This window comes from Tasmannia lanceolata, unplaced genomic scaffold (assembly GCF_043159265.1).
Source record: "Tasmannia lanceolata isolate RefF3 unplaced genomic scaffold, GAP_Taslan_0.1 ptg000012l, whole genome shotgun sequence".
Taxonomy (NCBI): domain Eukaryota; kingdom Viridiplantae; phylum Streptophyta; class Magnoliopsida; order Canellales; family Winteraceae; genus Tasmannia; species Tasmannia lanceolata.
This window is the reverse complement of record NW_027518689.1, coordinates 4,154,184-4,169,861: the sequence shown is the minus strand read 5'-3', so window position 1 is coordinate 4,169,861 and position 15,678 is coordinate 4,154,184. Positions and strand designations below refer to the sequence as shown.

Here is a 15,678-nt window from a genome sequence, read left to right as displayed (position 1 = left end):
TAGTGCTTTAGGGGTTTCTCCATTCAAGCTTGTTCTTCAACTTTTTCTCTGCTGCAGAGTCTGTCAATGATATAGAATGAATTTGATATAAAATGAATAAAATTTCTCTCTGGGTGTCAGAAAATTTGATATAAAATGAATTACTATACGTTTACCTCAGCTGCCTTGTATTTGATTTGCTTCTCACCCACGTGTATTGGCCTTTGTCTGTAAGTCCATGTCACGTAGTTATGAATCCAGTTCGAATTCTGCATTAAGGATTTTTACATCATTTATCAATAGAGAGAGAGAGAGAGAGAGAGAGAGAGAGAGAGAGAGAGAGAGAGAATTTGCCTGCACTGCAAAATTCCAGTGTGAAAATTTGCCTGCAAACAAAGAAACAATGTGTACATTGTTTGGGTACACAATGTACACCCTTTCCTACAACTGATTTATGCACATTGGATGCCCAATACAAGAAGAAGATGGGCATATTAGTAGCATGATATTTTTGTTCCAAACCATAAACATCTGAAAATTGTAGTCCAGGATGTCTTAAAATTAAACTTCTTAGCCACAACAATTTTAGATAGGTATTTGCAAGTTAAGTGCAAAAATGTCTGAAAACGTAACTCAGACTAAGAGAGTGAAAAGGGAAACTATGGACAAAAGGAACCGATATTATTCGTAAGCTGAATAAAAATTCAAGAAAGAAATTAGATGCAAAGAGAGGGAATGCATATCTAGAATGGATTTCAATTTAGAGAGTTGAGAGCTAGGGTCTTCATCTCAGCTCTCATTTTATAATATCCTAGAATAAAAGGGTTTCTTGAAAGCCCCCAGAAGCTCTGGTAAAACACATACACATTCTAGAAGAAGAAAAAAACTAAAAAAGGTTACAGAAAGAAAACCCATCAACAGAGAAAACCAATGAGAATTCGAAGGGCTAGCAGGCTTAAAAGATTTCAGAAGAACCACAGAAACATCATAAACTAAAGTGTTAATTGGGTTTAGAAACATGTAAAACAAAATGTTAGAACTTGTTGTCAAAATAAAGGAAATGTGAGAGAAAGTACCTCTTGTCCTTGACACCATGAAATCAAGGCTCAAGACCGATTTCAACTTCTTCCAGCCTTTTAAATTCAAAACAAGGAGAGGCCAACGGTCAATTTCCTTTGAATTTTGACCATCCGATATTTAGAAGCTAACGGCTAGAAAACACCTTTGGAAATTGTAGGGTATTTTGAATTTTTATGAATTTTTTCTTGAGCAAACGGTCAACTTTGTTTGAATTTGGATGGTTTAATTTTGAGATGATCTAACGGCTAGAAAGTTCTTTTTAGACTTGTAGCCGGTTGGGGTGATTTTGAATTAATTTCTTGAAAAGGTGAAGGCTACTGATGTTGGCACTACCATGTTTTGATAAATTAAACAGCTGTCAAAGGTTTTTACAGTTTCATAAAAACCTAAGCCAATTAAAAACGCAAAGACATTTGAAGTGCAAATATCAGGAGCAATATATATTAGTCCCTATTTTATTCCCTGGGCCACTCCCTTGTGGTGTAAATAGAGAGTAGTAACTAATACACTAGAGGGGGTTGGCTCTAACTCAATACACATCTAAAATATGGGCACCCCACAAATGAGCGACATCTAAATATTAGTCCCTCTTTTCTTCCCTGGGCCACCCCCTTGTGGTGGAAATAGAGAGTAGTAACAACTAACACTAAAGGGGGGGTTGGCTCTAAATACACATCTAAAATATGGGGACCCCACAAATGAAATAAGATCTAAATATATTTGAAACTTTCTAAGCCGTCTTTGTTACATTTAAATTTATCTAGGGGCTCCGTTATCGATAGGTCATGTCCCAAAAACCTTCTCTTTAAGATGATTTGTGGATGTTTTAATGTTGTCATTTTTTTAAAAATTTTTGTAGATTATTATGCTGTTATTTTGAACTTTTTAAGTCGTCTATGTGACAATGAAATATATTTGAGGGTTTGAATCATCATATATTTGATGACCAACAAATGAATGACATCTAAATATGGGGACCCCACACTTTTAATTTTTATTTTTGGGGCGCGGCTAAATATTAAAATACACATCCATATTATATAAACCACTTGTAAAACAATATAGTAGATAAAAAATAAAGATTACTTACATACCCTCCTATAGATAGGTTGTGCCCAAAAATCTATTCCATATGATGATTCTAACCCTTTGATTTGTGGAGGCTTTTAAGTCGTAATTTTGTTTTTTAATTTTTTGGAGGTTTTTATTTTGTCATTGTTTTCATCTTTCCAAGTTGTTTATATTAAATTGAAAGATATCAAAGGGCTGATCATCAATTTAAAAAGATTTTTGGGCACTGCCACTTATGGTGGGACAAACAAATGAATCGCATCTAACCCTACGCAGGTACGGCTTCAAGCCTGGAGCTAGTAGGGCCTAGCCAATCCAATGGAAAACACCATCAATGGTGGTTACACCCCATGGAGATTGGCTGCCTTTCATGGGTTACATTCCTAGGATTGGTTACTCTGCTTGTATAGTGCCTTTCTTGGGTTAGGGTCTGGACCCATTGTACCTGCCTTTCTTGGGTTAGGGTCCGGTCCCTACCGTATATAGTGCCTTTCTTGGGTTAGGGTCCGGACCCATTGTACATATATACCTTAGAGATTAAACCTTCAAATATTAGTCTCTTTGCCTGAAAATCAATAGAAAAAAGATGAGAAAGTGAGTTCTTATTTATTTTTTTGTTGAGAAAGTGAGTTCTTAAACTGACCTTAATAGCCACTTTTTCAGTTTTACTCTATTCAAGAAGTTGTGAGCGAGAATTCCTGAAAATAAATGACAAAAAGGAGAATTAATAAGGAGGTAAAAAGGGTACATGAAAATGAGCCAAATAAATTTAAAGATTAAGAATCAAATGACCTCGACAGACCGAGCATTATCTTTTGTTGCTGCTGTGACTCCTTCCAATTTAGCTGTGAGCTTTGCTGCAGCAGAAAGCAATGGAAACCGTACACAATAGTCTGGACTTTTTGCAAACCACTTTCAGTTTACTCTCAGTCGCAGAGAAGTGAAGAAATCTTCAACTGGAACTACTGTGTTACATAAGCTGATGGTTTTAAACATTCACATAGACCTTATTACACAGTGTTACATAAGCTGTGACTCATACAACATTTATATACATAAACCACTCACACTAAGAAAAAAATGGTTTAGACTTTAGACCACTCACACAGACCTTTGATACATAAGTTGTGACTCATAGAACATACAGCCCCCCACAAATACACAAACCCACAAACACATACATAAGTTGGGTCTCAAAAGAACCTAGTGTGGGGTGCTTTTTAAGGTCTCCATTCAAGCTTGTTCTACAATTTTTCTCCATTGCCAAGTCTATCACTAATTGCCACAAATCTGGATCCCATCTAATAAGTAAAAATTTTCTGGATGTCAGAAAATTTGATATAAAATGAATTACCTCAGCTGCCCAAGTCTCCTTGTAATTGATTTGCTCTCACCCATCTACCGACCTTTGTTTTTGAGTCCATGTATTTATGTCGAAATACACACTCACGCATCATAAAATATCATTACACATCCAAGTATCATATAAAATCTTCACTTATAGAACAATATAGTAGATAAAAAATAAATATTTCTCGTGTCCAAAAATCTTTTCCAAAGGAAGATTCTAACCCTTTGCTTTGTGGAGGCTTTTAAGTTGTATTTTTTTAATTTTTTTGAGGTTTTTATTGTCATTTTTTTAAACTTTCTAAGCCATCTTTGTTACATTTAAATTTATCTAAGGGTTTAGATCAATTTAAAAAGATTTTTGGGCGTAGGGTGGGGACAAACAAATGAATCGCATCTAAATATGAGGGACCCACTTTACTTTTGTAAGTATACTGATGTATCATATAAAATTGCCACGTATCATATAAAATTGCCACTTATCAAACAATAGAATAATAGACAAAAAATAAAAGATTACGCATTCCCCCGTTATCGATAGGTCATATCCCAAAAATCTTCTCTTTAAGATGATTTGTGAATGTTTTTATGTTGTCATTTTTTTTATTTTTGTAGACTTTTATGTTGTTATTTTGAACTTCTTAAGTCGTCTATGTGACATGAAATATATTTTGAGGGTTTGAATCATCATATGGAGATGGAATTTTGGGACGAGGCCTATCGGTGAGGACCACACTTTACATGTTTTTTGTTGGGCATGTATTTATGTTGGAAGAATAACATGTGTGCCTATTCACGTCGAGAAGAGTAAGGACATGTTTGTTCAACCGATTAGGATCCCAAGAACCAATTATTGGACTTAAATTTACGTTTACTTTTGAGTCCAATATTTGGTTTTGGACTCACAATATGTTCACATAATATGAAATGAACAGATCTCTCTGTGGGGCTTGTCTACAATACATGGATAAACCATGCTTGTACCAATGGTGGTTACACCGCACTCTGTGCCAATGAAAATTGTGAGGTTCAACACGAAACTAAAAGATCTAGGCCTAATATAGTAATATTATATTGAATAAACCCTTAGGATCCATGGTTACCTTGCTTGTATGGGTTACTAGGGGGCTAGGCCCCAGGCCTCTAGGGTCAATGAACCTATATGGTTTGACTGACTGTGGGCTCGGGCCTAGGGCCTAGACATAGCGGCCTGGGACCCATTGAAAGTAATAGTATGGAGGATATACCTCAGATGGCCTTGTGAGCCCTGCACAAATAACAGCACCTTCAGATATTAGTCCATCATCTACAAAATGACTAGAATAGATGACAGAGAGTTCTAAAACTAACCTGAAGATAGACAAAAAAAAATGAGAATTAATAAGGAGGTAAAAAAAGGGTACTTGACAACGTGCCAAAAAATTTCGAGACTAGCATGATCTAGCCGCTGCTGCGACTCCTTCCAATTTGGCTTTGAGCTTTGCTACTAGATGAAGTAGACGGTCTGGACTTGAGATTTTTTACAAACCACTAAGAACAAGATGGTTTAAAACCCTCACACACAGAGACCTCACACCAAGAACAAGATGATGGCTTAGACCACTCACACAGACCCTTTACATTGTTACATTGTTACATACATACATGAGCCCCACAAACAAGAACATACATACAAACAAGAACAAGATAGACCCCAGAAATAGGTACAGACTACATACATACACAAGCCTACACAAGTTCTCCAAAAGGGTCTTCATTCAGGCTTGTTGTAACACTTTTTCTTCATATATTTGAGTTGCTCTCACCCACGTTGTCTGTGAGACTCCATGTATTTTCATCGAAAGACACACTCATGTATCATATAATATCATCACGTTAATGTTTTATATAAAAAATAAAAATTACTTGCATACTCTTGTTGTAGAGGTTCGTGCCCCTAAAATTTTTACCATAGGATGATGATTTAAGCCCTTTATTTGTTACACTGAATTTATTATGCGTTCGGTTTGTATCAACTTTTGGAGAATATTTTTGGGGCACGGCCAACCACCTATGGTGGGGACCAACAAATGAATGACATGAGATATGAGGACCCCACTTTTAATTTTCTCTTTCTTGTAGGGATATTTACAGTAAAATAGACATCCATATTATATAAACCACTGGTAGAACAACAATAAAGAGATGAAAAATAAAGATTACTTGCATACCCATAACCAACCCCCCCCCCCCCCCCCTCTCCTCTCGCTCTTCTATAGATAGGTTGTGCCCAAAAACCCTTTGATTTAGGGACCTTTTAAGTAGTAATTTTTATTTTTATTTTTTGGAGGTGTTTATTTTGCCATTGTTTCCATCTTTCCAAGCTGTCAATATTACATTTAAATACATCTAAGGGCTTAGATCATCAATTTAAAATGATTTTTGGGCACTACTTATGGTGGGACAAACAAATGAATCACATCTAAAATTAAGGGACCTATGCAGGTAGGGCCCCTCAAGCCTGGGGCTAGTAGGGCCTAGCCAATCCAGTGGAAAACACCATCAATGGTGGTGTACCCTATGGAGATTGGCTGCCTTTCATGGGTTGAATAAACCCTAGGATTGGTTACTCTGCTTGTATAGCTACCCCCCTACCTTATATGGTGCCTTTCTTGGGTTAGGGCCAAAGACTTGCCCAGGCCCCGGACCCATTATTATACATGAGATGACCACTTGTGAGCGTTCAACTGACAAATAACACAAACTACCCTGCACATTAGAGAAAAAAATCTTCAAATATTAGTATCTTTACCTGCAAATCAATAGAAAAAAGATGAGAAAGAGAGTTCTTAAACTAACCTTACTAGCCACTTTTTAGTTTTACTCGTAGTTGTGAGGGAGAATTCCTGAAAATAAATAAATGAAAAAAAGGAGAATTAATAAGGAGGTAAAAAGGGTACTTGACAATGGGCCAAATAAATTTCAAGATTTATTTGGCCTCAACAGACCGAGCATTATATCTCGTTGCTGCTGCGCGACTCCTTCCAATTCGGCTGTGAGCTTTGTTGCCGGAGCTTTTTGCAATAGTCTGGAAACCGTACAATAGTCAGACTTTTGTAAACCACTATCAGTTTACTAGTCGCAGAGGAGTGAAGAAATCTTCAGCTGGAACTACTGGGTTACATAAGCTGATGGTTTAAACCATTCACATAGGGTCGACACACCAATAACAAGATGGTTTAAACCATTCACATGCAGTGTTACATAAGCACTTGTACAACATTTATATACATAAACCACTCACTTCACTTCATAGTGCTAGATAAGTTGCGACTCATAGAACATACAGCCCCCAAAAAAACATACATAAGTTGGGACTCAAAAGAACCTAGTGTTCTCCATTCAAGCTTGTTCTACAATTTTTTCTCCATTGCCAAGTCTGGATCCCATCTAATTATAAAACTTTTCTGGATGTCAGAGAATTTGATATAAAATGAATAACTGTACATTTTTACCTCAGCGGCCCAAGTCTCCTTGTAATTGATTTGCGACCCATGTACCGGACCTTAGTTTTTGAGTTCATGCATTTATGTCGAAGTATCATATAAAATCTCCACTTGTAGAAAACACTATATTAGATAAAAAATAAATATTACTTGAATTCCCTCCTTATATAGGCCATGCCCAAAAATCTTTTCCAAAGGATTTTTAAGTTGTATTTTTTCATTTTTTGAGGTTTTTATTGTCATTTTTTTTTAAAATTTTAATTTCTAAGCCGTCTTTGTTACATTTAAATTTATCTAAGGGCTTGGATCATCAATTTAAAAAGATTTTTGGGAACTGCCTACCTATGGTGGGGACAAACAAATGAATCACATCTAAAGGAGATTTTTGGGCACTGCCCCACTGCGACTTAAAACAATAGAGATTACTTGCATTCCCCCATTATCAATAGGTCATGTCCGAAAAATCTTCTCTTTAATATGATTTGTGGATGATTTTATATTGTCATTTTGATTGAACTTCTTAAGTCATCTATGTGACATGAAATATATTTGAGGGTTTGAATTATGAACTTCTTAAGTCATTTATGGAGGGTTTGAATGATGAGGACCACACTTTACATGTTTTTTGTTGGGCATGTATTTATATGTGCCTATTCACGTCGAGAAGAGTCCCAATTACTCTCAGTTGTATCATATAAAACCGCCATTTATAAAGATTACTTGTAGTTAAAAAAATAAAAATAAAGATTACTTGCATACCCTCGGTATCGATCAATAGGACATGTCCCAAAAATCTTCTCTATAAGATGATTTTTGGATTTTTTTTATGTTGCCATTTTTTTGTAGATTTTTATGTTGTTCTTTTTAACATTTTAAGTTGTCTATGTGACATGATTTTATTTGAGGGTTTGAATCATCATAGGAGATGGATTTTTGGGACCAGGCCACTCGATAGGGAGCCCAAGAACCAGTTATTGGACTCAAATTTACGTTCACATAATCTCAAACGAACAGATCGCTGTGGGGCTTGTCTACAATACATGGATAAATTCTACATTGAATGAACCATGCATGATTGGCTAGGGCGTCAAAACCTAGCTGATCCTGTGGAGAACACCTACAATAGCAACTTCAAATTACCCTGCACAACAGCACCTTCAAATTAGTCTATCATCTACAAAATCACTACAATAGATGAGAAAGAGTTCTACAAAATCGCCACTTTCAGTTTTACTCTCTATTCAAGAACTTGAGTGAAAATTCCTGAAGATAGACCAAAAAAAATGAGAATTAATAAGGAGGTAAAAAGGATACTTGACAATGTGCCAAATAAAATTTCGAGACTAAGAATCAAATGTCCTCTACACACTGAGCATGATCTAGCCACTGCTGCGACTCCTTTCCAATTCGGCTTTGAGCTTTTCTACCAGAGGAAGATCGAAACCGTACAACGGTCTAGACTTGAGAATTTTTACAAACCACTAAGAACAAGAGGGTTTAAAACCCTCACACCAAGAACAAGATGGTTTAGTCCACTCACACAGACCCTTTACATTGTTACATAAGTTGTGACTCTCATAGAACTACATGAGCCCCACAAACAAGAAACATACATACATACACAAATACACAAGAACATATGTACAAACAAGAACAAGAAGGTTTAGACCCCAGAAGGTACAGACTACATACAAACACAAGCCTACACAATCATGCATAAGTTCTCCAAAATCATTCATGCTTATTCTAACACTTTTTCTCCATTGCCAAGACCCACTCTAATAAGTAAAACTTTTCTGGATGTTAGAAAATTTGATATAAAATGAATTACTGATATGCTTACCTCAGCTGCCAAAAAGTCTGCTTATAATTTGATTTGCTCTCACCCACCATGTCGGTGAGACTCCATGTATTTTCATCGGAATACACACTCATGTGTATCATATAAAATTTTGGAGAATATTTTTGGGGCACGGCCAACCCACCTATGGTGGGGGGACCAACAAATGAATGACCTCTAAATATGAGGACCCCACTTTTAATTTTCTTTTTCTTGTAAGGATATTTATTTATATTAAAATACATATCCATCTAACTATAAACCACTTGTGGAACAATAAAGACATAAAAAATAAAGATTACTTGCATTACCCCTATAGGTTGTGCCCAAAAATCTATTCCATACACTTTTAAGTTGTAATTTTTATTTTTATTTTTTGGAGGCGTTTATTTTGTCATTGTTTCCGTCTTTCCAAGTTGTCTATATTTACGTTTAAATATATCGAAGGGCTTGGATCATCAATTTAAAATGATTTTTGGGCACTGCTTACTTATTTATGGTGGTACAAACAATTGAATCACATCTAAAAGTGAGGGACCTATGCAGGTACGGCCTCAAGCCCGGGGCTAGTAGGGCCTAGCAAATCCAGTGGAAAACACCATCAATGGTGAGATTGGCTGCTTTTCATGGGTTGAATAAACTCTGTTACTCTGCTTGTACAGTTACCCCCGGGGGGGGCGGGTTGTGATTAGGGCCAAGATACATAGGTCCATTGTATGTAATCACATCGGATATACCTCAGATGACCAATTGTGAGCTTTAAACTGACAAATAAGTGCAACTACCCTGCACATTAGAGAAAAAACCTTCAAATATCTCTTTATCTACCAATCACTAGAAAATGATAAGAAAGAGAGTTCTTAAACTGACCTTACTAGCCACTTCCAGTTGTCCTGAGTGAGAATTCCTGAAAAAACCTTCAAATATTAGTCTCTCAGCTGCTTGAATATTCGAGTTGTCGTGAGTGAGATTTCCTGAAAATAGACGAAAAAAGGAGAATTAATAAGGAAGTGAGAATTCCTGAAAATAGAAGAAAATTGACAATGCACGCCAAATAAATTTCAAGACTAAGAATTAAATATCGTCAACATACCGAGCATGATTTTGCCACTGAAACTCCTTCCAATTCGGCTGTGAGCTTTGCTGCTAGACTTGGGTACTTTTTTGCAAACCACTTTCAGTTTATTCCATCTTTCAGTTGGGACTCATACATATATTAACTCACACACATACCTTCCACAGTGTTACATAAGTTGTGACTCATAGAAGACATACACAAGCCCCACAAACAAGAACATACATAAGTTGGGACTCATACATACATACATAAACCACTCTCACATACCTTCACAGTGTTACATAAGCTGTGACTCATAGAAGATGCATGCATGCATAAGCCACACAAACATACATAAGTTGTGACTCAAAAGAACCTAGTGTGGTGCTTTAGGGGTCTCTCCATTCAAGCTTGTTCTACAAGTTTTTCTCCATTGCCATAATTCTCACTGATCTAGAATTCCCACAAAACAGGACCCCCCACCTAATAAGTAAAACTTTACCTCAGCTGCCCAAACATAACTCTCACTGATCTTTGAGTCTCCTAGTATGACATACATAAGCCCCACAAACAAGAACATACATAAGTTGGGACTCATACATACATAAACCACTCTCACAAACCTTCACAGTTACATAAGCTGTGACTCATATAGAAGATACACACATGCATAAGCCACACAAACAAACATAAGTTGTGGCTCAAAAGAACCTAGTGTGGAGCTTTAGGGGTCTCTCCATTCAAGCTTGTTCTACAACTTTTTCTCCATTGCCACTGATCTAGAATTACCACAAAACAGGACCCCACCTAATAAGTAAAACTTTTCTGGATGTCGGAAGATTTACCTCAGCTGCCCAAACATAACTCTCACTGATCTTTGAGTCTCCTTGTAATTGATTTGCTCTCACCCCGATGTACCGCACCTTTGTCTTTGGGTCCATGTATTTACGTCGATATACCCACTCTCGCATAAAAAAAATATCATTATCCAACAAATCTTCACTAATAGAACAATATAGTAGATAAAAAATAAAGATTACTTGCCTTACACCATAGGTCGTGCTCAAAAATCAAAGGATCATTATCCAACAAATCTTCACTAATAGAACAATAGAGTAGATAAAAAATAAAGATTACTTGCCTTACACCATAGTTCGTGCCCAAAAATCTTTTCCAAAGGATGACCCTGATTTGTGTAATTTGTATTTTTTTTTATGAGGTTTTTATTCTCATTTTTTAAAAACTTTCTAAGCCCGTCTTTGTTACATTTAAATTTATCTAAGGGCTTGGATCATCAATTTAAAAGATTTTTGTGGAGGCTTTTAAGTTGTATTTTTTAAATTTTTTTGAGGTTTTTATTGTCATTTTTTCAAACTTTCCAAGCCGTCTTTGTTACATTTAAATTTATCTAAGGGCCTGGATCATCAATTTAAAAAGATTTTTGGGCACTGCCTACCTAGGCGCCACTTACAAAATAATAGACAAAAAAATAAAGATTACTTCCATTCCCCATTATCGATATAGGTCATGTCCCAAAAATCTTCTCTTTCAGATGATTTTAACCCTCCTTCGATTTGTGGGTATTTTTTTTATGTTATCATTTTTTTTTTGTGTGCAGATTTTTATGTTGTTGTTATTTTGAACTTTTAAGAGTGACATGAAATTTAAGGGTTTGAATCATCACAGGTAGATGATTTTTGGGACACAACCTACCTATGGTGAGGAACAAAAATGCATGGCATTTTAATGTGAGGGCACACTTCCTTTTTTGTTGGGCATGTATTCATATTGAGGTATACATTCCACATACCTCACAGCTTGTGAGCTTTTAAGTGACAAATAACTGCAACTACCCTACACATCAGAGAAAAAACCTTCAGATATTAGTCTATCATCTGCAAAATCACTAAAAAAGATGAGCAATAATAAAGTTCGAGCTTGTGAGCTTTTAGTGACAAATAACCGCACTACCCTACATATCAGAGAAAAAACCTTCAGATATTAGTCTATGATCTGCAAAATCACTAAAAAAGATGATCTAGTTCGTAAACTAACCTTAGTTTTTACTCTCAGCTGCTTTCAAGAAGTTGTGAGAGAGAATTCCTGAAGATAGATGAAAAAGGAGAATTAATAAGGAGGAAAAGGGTACTTGAAATTGCGCCAAATAAATTTCAAGACTAAGAATCAAATGTCCTCAACATACCGAGGAATGATTTTGCCGCTGCTGCGACTCCTTACAATTCAGCTGTGAGCTTTACACAAGAACATATGTACAAACAAGAACAAGAAGGTTTAGACCCCATAAGGTACATACATACACAAGCCTACACAATCATGCATATGTTCTCCAAAATCATTCATGCTTGTTCTAACACTTTTTCTCCATTGCCAAGACCCACTCTAATAAGTAAAACTTCTCTGGATGTAATATGAGGACCAACCCACCTATGGTAGGGGGACCAACAAATGAATGACATCTAAATATGAGGACCCCCACTTTTAATTTTCTTTTTCTTGTAGGGATATTATTTATATTAAAATACACATCCATCTAAATATAAACCACTTGTAGAACAATAAAGAGATAAAAAATAAAGATTACTTGCATTACCCCTATAGGTTGTGCCCAAAAATCTATTCCATACGCTTTTAAGTTGTAATTTTTATTTTTATTTCTTGGAGGTGTTTATTTTGTCATTGTTTCCGTCTTTCCAAGTTATCTAAGGGCATGGATCATCAATTTGAAATGATTTTTGGGCACTCCCTACTTATTTATGGTGGGACAAACAAAGGACCTATGCAGGTACGGCCTCAAGCCCGGGGCTAGTAGGGCCTAACCAATCCAGTGGAAAACACCATCAATGGTGAGATTGGCTGCCTTTCATGGGTTGAATAAACCCTGTTACTCTGCTTGTACAGTTACCCCCCTAGCTTATATGGGGCCTTTCATGGGGGGCGCTGTTGGGGTTGGGGGGTTAGGGCCAAGATACACTGCCTAGGCCCATTGTATGTAATCACAGCAGATATACCAGCCACCTTGCACATTAGAGACCAATTGTGAGCTTTCAACTGACAAATAAGTGCGACCCTGCACATTAGAGAAAAAACCTTCACTAGAAAAAAATAAGAAAGAGAGTTCTTAAACTGACCTTACCAGCCACTTTCAGTTGTCCTGAGTGAGAATTCCGGAAAAAACCTTCAAATATTAGTCTCTCAGCTGCTTGAATATTCGAGTTGTCGTGAGTGAGATTTCCTGAAAATAGACGAAAAAAGGAGAATTAATAAGGAAGTGAGAATTCCTGAAAATAGAAGAAAATTGACACTGCACGCCAAATAAATTTCAAGACTAAGAATCAAATATCGTCAACATACCGAGCATGATTTTGCCATTGCAACTCCTTCCAATTCGGCTGTGAGCTTTGCTGCTAGACTTGGGTACATTTTTGCAAACCACTTTCAGTTTATTCCATCTTTCCGTTGGGACTCATACATACATACATTAACTCACACACATACCTTCCACAGTGTTACATAAGTTGTGACTCATAGAAGACATACACAAGCCCCACAAACAAGACCATACATAAGTTGGGACTAATACATACATACATAAACCACTCTCACATACCTTCACAGTGTTACATAAGCTGTGACTCTAGAAGATACATGCATGCATAGGCCACACAAACATACATAAGTTGTGACTTAAAAGAACCTAGAGTGGTGCTTTAGGGGTCTCTCCATTCAAGCTTGTTCTACAACTTTTTCTCCATTGCCATAACTCTCACTGATCTAGAATTACCACAAAACAGGACCCCCCACCTAATAAGTAAAACTTTACCTCAGCTGCCCAAACATAAGTCTCACTGATCTTTGAGTCTCCTTGTATGACATAACATAAGCCCCACAAACAAGAACATACATAAGTTGGGACTCAGACATACATAAACCACTCTCACAAACCTTCACAGTTACATAAGCTGTGACTCATATAGAAGATACATACATGCATAAGCCACACAAACAAACAAAAGTTGTGACTCAAAAGAACCTAGTGTGGTGCTTTAGGGGTCTCTCCATTGCCATAACTCTCACTGATCTAGAATTACCACAAAACAAGACCCCACCTTACACCATAGGTCGTGCTTTAGGGGTCTCTCCATTCCCATAACTTTTCTGGATGTCGGAATATTTACCTCAGCTGCCCAAACATAACTCTCACTGATCTTTGAGTCTCCTTGTAATTGATTTGCTCTCACCCCGATGTACCGCACCTTTGTCTTTGAGTCCATGTATTTAGGTCGATATACACACTCTCGCATAAAAAAATTATCATTATCCAACAAATCTTCACTAATAGAACAATATAGTAGATAAAAAAATAAAGATTACTTGCCTTACACCATAGGTCGTGCCCAAAAATCTTTTCCAAAGGATGACACTGATTTGTGTAAGTTGTATTTATTTTTTATTTTTTTTGAGGTTTTTATTGTCATTTTTATAAACTTTCTTTTTTTTTTTGAAATGGGTTTTTAAATTTTTTTTTTTGAAATGGCTTTTTTTTTTTTATAAAACTTTCTAAGCCCGTCTTTGTTACATTTAAATTTATCTAAGGGCTTGGATCATCAATTTAAAAGATTTTTGTGGAGGCTTTGAAGTTGTATTTTTAAAATTTTTTTGAGGTTTTTATTGTCATTTTTTCAAACTTTCCAAGCCGTCTTTGTTACATTTAAATTTATCTAGGGCCTGGATCATCAATTTAAAAAGATTTTTGGGCACTGCCTATGGTGTAAGGCAAAAAAGAAAGATTACTTCCATTCCCCGTTATCGATATAGGTCATGTCCCAAAAATCTTCTCTTTCAGATGATTTTAACCCTCCTTTGATTTGTGGGTATTTTTATGTTATCATTTTTTTTTTGTGTGTGTGGAGATTTTTATGTTGTTGTTATTTTGAACCTTTTAAGTCGTCTGTGTGACATGAAATTTGAGGGTTTGAATCATCACAGGGAGATGATTTTTGGGACACAACCTAGATATGGTGAGAAACAACAAATGAATGGCATTTTAATGTGAGGGCACACTTCCTTTTTTGTTGGGCATGTATTCATGTTGAGACATTCCAAATAATATAGGGGTTATCATATATCTCAGAGCTTGTGAGCTTCTAAGTGACAAATATAACCACAACCGCCCTACACATCAGAGAAAAAAACCTTCAGATAATGTCTATCATCTGCAAAATCACTAAAAAAAAGATGATCTAGTTCGTAAACTAACCTTAGTTACTCTCAGCTGCTTGACCATATTCAAGAAGTTGTGAGAAAGAATTCCTGAAGATAGATGAAAAAGGAGAGAATTAATAAGGAGGTAAAGGGTACTTGACAAAGCGGAAAATAAATTTCAAGACTAAGAATCAAATGTCCTCAACATACCGAGCATGATTTTGCCTCTGCTGAGACTCCTTACAATTCAGCTGTGAGCTTTACGCCAAATAAATTTCATTTTACTCCCCCACTAAGAACAAGATGGTTTAAACAACTCACACAGACCTTATACAGTGGTGTTACATAAGTTGTTACTCATACATACATAAACCACTCACACAGACCATCACACTGTTACATAAGTTGTGACTCATAGAACATACATACATTGATACATACAAAGGCCCACACAAACATACATATGTTGTAACTCAAAAGAACCTACTGTGGTGCTTTAGGGGTTTCTCCACTCAAGCTTGTTCTTCAACTTTTCTCTGCTGCAGAGTCTGTCAATGATCCCACCTAATAAATAAAATTTCTTTGGGTGTCAGAAA

The 15,678-nt window shown here is 36.3% G+C and overlaps 1 long non-coding RNA gene across 3 annotated transcripts in view; it reads right to left on the bottom strand.

Moving 5' to 3' along the window:
• Nucleotides 1-15,678, bottom strand: part of LOC143887558 (uncharacterized) — a 115,677-nt gene that overhangs the window by 35,469 nt on the left and 64,530 nt on the right. For 2 of the 3 annotated variants that reach the window (XR_013254249.1, XR_013254246.1), the window contains 7 exons: nt 15,293-15,630; nt 15,138-15,190; nt 13,232-15,052; nt 13,009-13,112; nt 12,063-12,111; nt 11,915-11,962; nt 10,705-11,713 (listed from right to left, as the gene is read on the bottom strand). This is a non-coding gene — a long non-coding RNA (uncharacterized LOC143887558). Of the gene's footprint in view, nt 1-6,351; nt 9,589-9,672; nt 9,777-9,895; nt 11,714-11,914; nt 11,963-12,062; nt 12,112-13,008; nt 13,113-13,231; nt 15,053-15,137; nt 15,191-15,292; nt 15,631-15,678 lie in introns of those variants that run through there. The other variant, XR_013254251.1, reaches the window with a different exon arrangement.